Source organism: Camellia sinensis, chromosome 12 (assembly GCF_055761805.1).
Source record: "Camellia sinensis isolate YWXY chromosome 12, ASM5576180v1, whole genome shotgun sequence".
Taxonomy (NCBI): Eukaryota; Viridiplantae; Streptophyta; class Magnoliopsida; order Ericales; family Theaceae; genus Camellia; species Camellia sinensis.
Genome location: NC_138972.1, coordinates 158,649,079 through 158,655,510, shown reverse-complemented (window position 1 = coordinate 158,655,510; position 6,432 = coordinate 158,649,079). Strand labels below are relative to the sequence as shown.

Here is a 6,432-nt window from a genome sequence, read left to right as displayed (position 1 = left end):
TTTGAGCTAAAAAAAAATATATATATATATATATATATATATATATATCATTGGGATTGCCACAAAAATTGAGTCCATATTCAGATTCAGTTTTTTATTTATTTATTTTATTTTTATTTTCATCAGATTGCTTGAGCCCTCTACATTGCCACAAAAATATATATATATATATATATATATATATTTAAATATATTTACATTCGGAAGAGGGGGCCGAATTTCATACTTACAAATTTGGGCAGTTAGAGAGGTGAAGTCTGAAGCCGATACTGGAAATTTAAGCTGAAATCAGAGAGGCTTTACAGACTGTAATCAACAAAACTAGGCTAGGCTTGGCAGGACCACACACGTTGCGTTGAGAGGGCGAACGTGTGTGGTGTGCGTTGGAACCGTCGAAGTCAACAGTGATCGGAACTGGAACCAGTGAGTATGCAAAAACCGAGATTCAAACTCCGAAAAATAGCGCCGGGCTGTGAGACTAACGAGCTGGATGGTGTTAGGCAAAACCACACATCGCGTTGAGTGGGCGACGTGTGGTTCGCGTTGAACAGCCGAAGACGAAGGCAAAGCATCGGGCATCCACTATTTATCGAGCATCTACAAGATCGACAAGACAATAATTAATTATTCAACATCAAACCTGTATGTATGTCAAAATTATTGTCAAAATTATCGGCACAGGTTCAAGATTCAATAGCATGGATTCAAGATAACAAAGCCAGATTTCTTCAATAAAATTAGCAAGGATTCAACATTGATTATTCCAATATTCACACAAAAAAAAAAAATCAAGATCTCTTCATCAAGATGTGCAACAGCAGAAATTTATGGGTTACATTATCCAAAAATTTATAAATCAGAGTTTATACAAATAAAAAGTTCAAAAAGAGGACTTCAAATGCTTGCTCACAGATCTGATGTAACAATGGTTAAGACATGAAGCTAAAAGAAGGAAGCCCCCTATGGGAGGATTCAGGTCCCCTCATTGCATTGAACTATTCTCCAGAGAAATGATATCTGGATGGACTTCATGGGGAAATGAGCCCCTTTATTTTCAAGAGTCTAGAAATTTTTTAAAGAGGACAACTGATACATAATGCTTTCAGACGAAAGCCTCTCTCTTTGGAACTACATTTGCCGACCTGGAACCTATTTGGCATTCTTGTGCAAGTGTTTACCCTCAAGATTGGTGACATGCTGCCTTGTCCATGAGATGGAAGTGTTGCCTCTCCCAGAACCTGATGATCATGATTAACCATGCCATGGTTACTAGAGTTTTTTTTTTTTTTTTTTTTTTTTAATATTGTATTTGTAAGAGGAGTTATATATATATATATATATAATAATAATAATAAATAAATAAAGAAAGAAGAGAACCAGCAGGTATAACACAAAACCGTGAGCTATGAGATCCGAGCTGTGGAAGATATCGCCGGACCAAGAAGACGTTGAGTTGAATGGTGTTTGGCGAGACCACGCATGCCGCATTGAGAGGGCGGCGTGTGTGGTCGGTGCTTGGCAGTCGAGGTCACCAGCAGCGACGTGAGTGGGTGTAGCTGGACAGCCGAAGCCGGCGGCAAAATTGCAGTAGGAAGAAGACAATAGTGACTGGTGCTGGACAGTCACGGCTTACAGTAGCAATGGCGTCTCCGAGGAGTCGACGTTAGCAGTGCTTAGCAGAACTGGGCTCCGGCAGTTGCGTCGGTGGACTGAAGTGAAACACCAGTAGTGAGTAGCAGTTTGGATCGCACGCCAGCAGTAGTCGCAACGTTGGGACAAGTCGGTGGTGTTGCTCGGTGCTGTGATAGCAGTCGGTATGCAAACAGCAGTGGTCTTCAAAGCAAGAAGCAGCGTTGGTTTGTTGAAGAAGAAGGCTAGCCTCTCGATCTAGAGAGAGTGAATAGGCTGAGAAAATGGTGCGGCGGCTGTGCAAAAGTTTGTGAGATTTAGGGTTCTGAATCATCTCTTTAAATAGAATAAAATAAAAGGTGTGATATATGGAATAAGCCTCATATATTCTGAATATATATATATATATATATATATATATATATATATATATATATATGCATATATATAAGAGGCCAAAAAAAAAAAAAAAAAAAAAAAAGAGTACAAAAAAATTAAGTTTTTGCTTGTCAATTTTTTCTGTAAATTGAAGTGCGTCATCAACTTTATCCATAGGCACTGTCGTGACAAAATGTTTTTTTTTTTTTTTTTTTTTTTTTTTTTTGGAAAACGTGACGCGAAGCAGGGTCGAAGAAATGACAGTATGCATGTCTGAGAAATTTAAAATTTCTCATACACGCAAGGGGCAAATGTAAGAGGGGCTAATTTGAGCCCACTAAATTATTTAGGCCCAATAGCCCAAGATTAGTGGGCCCGAATTTATCGCAAGTCCAAGAATCGGTGGGCCCAGATTTATCGCCATCAAACGGATTGAATCGCTCTAAGCCTCGAAAAGGGTTCGGATCCACGAACCTAGAGACTTACTCAGGCCCGGACTCGAAAGGGTATTAGGCAAGCCTAGAGATCCGAGGCACTCGGACTCGAAAGGGTTCGGATCCACGAACCTAGAGGTCCGAAATACTTGGCTTCGAACGGATTCAGACGCAATCTAGAAGTCGCTCCGTTAATGAGTCCCAGAACACTTGCAGGCTCGGAGCTTTCCGGGATCTACGCACCAGAACCATGGGCGTAATGGAGTTCGAACAAAGGACCCGATCCCGAGGACGGTGAGTGGAGACAAATTCACTCTTCGGTTAAACTAGCCTATACCCGGGTCGAGGTGGCACGACCCCGGGGGGTCCATGAGACTCGGCAATATTTTGCGGCAGGACGTCCTCTGGGACTACCCCTGACCCTTTGGGATGATTGGGGATCATTGGTTAGGTGTGGCTAAGAAGAAGGGTTCGCCGAGGGAGTGATCTCCTCTTCGGGGTTTTCTCATCCTCGGAGAAGTCACCTCCTCGGAGAAGTCACCTCCTCGGACAAGGTGGTTAGAGAGAATATCCCCCATGTGCCTTGCACATGGGCTCCATCCTACATCATGAGGTGCCTATAAATAGCACCCACCCATAGCTTTACAAGGGATGGATTTTTGGAGATTTTTAACTCTTGGGAAAGAACTAATTTCCCTTCTCCATTATCAACCTTGAGAGTGAAAGTGGGAGATCAATGGGAGAGCCTTGCCATTATTCTCTCTCTAGCCATTTTGCCTTCTTCTTCACCCAATCTCTTATCTCCATCATCTCTTTTGTTGTTGTGTTCCTAAGTTGAGATTATTGAAGAATCTAAGCCTCTCATCATATTCTAGAGAATTCGATCTTCGAATTTTCCAATTGGAAACATATATAGTTGTGGCCTTTTGAGTCTTGACAAATATTCATTGCTTCTCTTACTTTTTTTCTTGTTTCTTTTTCATTGTCTTTATTGTTGATCTCAATAAACTAAATCTTAAAATTTTCATACAGTATTTAATGAAGAAATCCACATAAAAAGTCAAAAAAAGCAAAACAAAATGAAACCATGTATGGTGTTGTTTCTTCACACCTTCATTTCTATGAGGGAAAATAAAAAAACAGAAGTAACAATTCCCTCAAACCCTTGATTTTCCAACTGTTGGGGGAATATTGTGTGCTTTTTCATATCATCATCACACATCAATAGCACAACAAGCTCTCTCTTCCTCTCACCCATGTTTGGCAATTCTTCTGTCTCCATATCGGTTATAAGGGTCTTGCATCTTTTGCACATCCATGGCACCAAAAACCCCAGCACTACTTTCATCATAAGGAGAACCACCACCATTTTCATCATCACTAGCCTGGTCTTTTGCCATTAAGCCTTCCTCATATCTGATACTTTCAATTCTCAGTTGCATTTCCTCGCTTCTCGGATCATACCCTTTCAAAAATCCAACCACTTCTTTCATGATAGGCCTCTTCTCAGCCTCACTTTGCACGCATAGCACAGCCACATGGATCCCTTGTTTCAGTTGGTTTTCATCAAAATTTCCTCGAAGCTTCAGATCAACAAGTTCTTTAAACCTCCCTTTAAGTATCAGTGGCTCGGCCCATTCGGTTATTGTCCTCTTAACACCACCAGTGAGCTTTTCTATGGGTTCCTTCCTATGAGAATCTCCAATTGAAGAATTCCAAAACTATAAACATCACAACTCTCTGAAACCTTTCCCCACATAGCATATTCTGGTGCTAGATATCCTAAGGTGCCCTTAACACGGGTAGTCATGTGGCTAACACCCTCTGGAATTAGCTTTGCAAACCCAAAATCTGCAACAAGTGGTTCAAAATTTGAATCCAAGAGCACATTACTAGCCTTTATGTCTCTGTGAATGATGTGAGGTGTCACTTCATGGTGCAAGTACCTAACATATCAGATCAGATAGAAACATTATGTTAAATTTTAAAAATATTTCAGATTTCTACAGCTGCTTGCACACCGTGATAAAAACAAATATTTGGCACTAGTTAATAAGCTAAAAAAAGGATTATGTCATATGGCATGCTCATTTCTAGCTAAAAAGTCTACTTTAGCCGCTCTAAATAGAAAAGCTAAAAAAATTATGAATATACCAAACAAACTAACTAATTTTTTCTAGCACTAACTTTTTTATTAGTTCATTTTTAACACATTCCCATAGAAAGAAATATATATGTATGTATTATTTAATATTTATTTTCATTTCAATTTACAGTTGCTAAGATCTTGAAAAAGCTTCGTGTAAACCATGGTCTCAGGGGGGAAAAACAAATCAATTGTATTTTAACAAAATGCCACGAACTATTTTTAGTTATTTGCAAACTATATTTTATATATATATATATATATATATATATGTTGTAGACCTGTCTAAAATTAACCGAAAATAAAATTATCATGCATATGACTTTTATTACCAGAGAAAAAAAGTTTATTATTCTTCTTCTTATGATTGTGTATCCAAAATATTTATGATCGTTGTTTGTTTATGAACATTAATTATTATAGGAGGAAATGGGCTTACAGAAGGCCTTGTGCAGAGCCAATAATAATATTCATTCTTCTTTTCCAATCTAAGTGGACTTGGCCAGCAAATTGGCCATGGAGATGAGAAAGCAAGCTGAGATTTGGCATGTAATCATACACAATGAGGCGTTGTTCAGCACCACCTGCACAATAACCCCTCAGCCCCAACAGGTTCTTGTGCCTTACCCTTCCTAGAACTTCAACTTCCACTGCGAATTCCATCTCTGCTTTTGAATTCATTGATTTCAACTTCTTTACTGCTATCTGCATCATGTTCATAATAAAACAAAAAACAACCAATCAATAATGATCAATAAAAGAAAATTTTATTGGCCAGGTGCGAGTTCTATTAGGTAAAATCAATGGCCAAATGATCAAGAAAATGTCTAGGAATACATAAATCGATCACAAAACACAACTCTTTCATATGAAGTGGGTCCCACCTTTTTTGGATCCCATATAGGGAAAATTATTAGGTAGTTCAGGAGTATCATGGAGTGTTGTGTACGTGGTGCTCGTGACAAATGTGAAACCACACCCTATACTTACTAAGTGAGTCATCTTTTGTCTTCCAAATTTCAACTATCTAAAAACGGTGAGTCACCATGTCCTACCTGTAAGATTTCATGTTATGTCATTGATTTCGACCACCATGAGGGCAATGCACCATATGGTACTTTGAGAGTATCTAATAATTACACCTATGCTGAAGGATTATATCTAATTTTGTGATTGGTTTTTGTGCAAGTAAAAGAATATAATGAGGAATGCATGGATGAATAAATATGGAAACAGGATATGCAGATGAGATGAGCAGAGTAGAGAGAGCACTAACCTGAAGGCCATCCGAAGTTCTACCCCAGTAGACACTTCCAAAACCTCCTTCACCAAGTTTATTATCCTCACTAAATCCATTGGTAGCTACTTGCAACTCCTTGTATGTAACTATCCTCCATGTACTACTACTGTTTCCCCCTGCACCAATTGTCATCCTATACACCAAAGATTTCCTCTTAAATTTTTAGCATGATTTAGATACATAGATAAACATAATTAAACTAAAAAATAAATATGCAGAAACAAGCAGTAGTTTTAGTATTCATCAGATTCACATACCCTTCATCGACCTTCTCAGAACCACAGCAGCTGGAGGATGATCCCATAGATTCCTCACCACACCACACCACCCACCCTATGGGATTCCAATATTCAGTTTTGGCTTTTGCTTATGGGATTCCCACTTTTTAAACATGAGATCAATGTTTGTCTCTCTTTTTGGTCCATTAAAATTTCACATTCATTTTAATCACAGCCGACCTTGGCCGGCTTTTCTCTCTCTCTATATATGAATTTATTAAATAGGCAAAGCTAAGGGGGACTCAGTCATTAATTAATTAATATTAG

General features: G+C 38.7%; 1 pseudogene; it reads right to left on the bottom strand.

Annotated features, from left to right (window-relative positions):
• Window positions 1-3,691: 3,691 nt before the first annotated feature.
• LOC114282882 (PTI1-like tyrosine-protein kinase At3g15890) lies at window positions 3,692-6,191 on the bottom strand (annotated as a pseudogene).
• Between the last annotated feature and the right edge of the window lie 241 nt (window positions 6,192-6,432).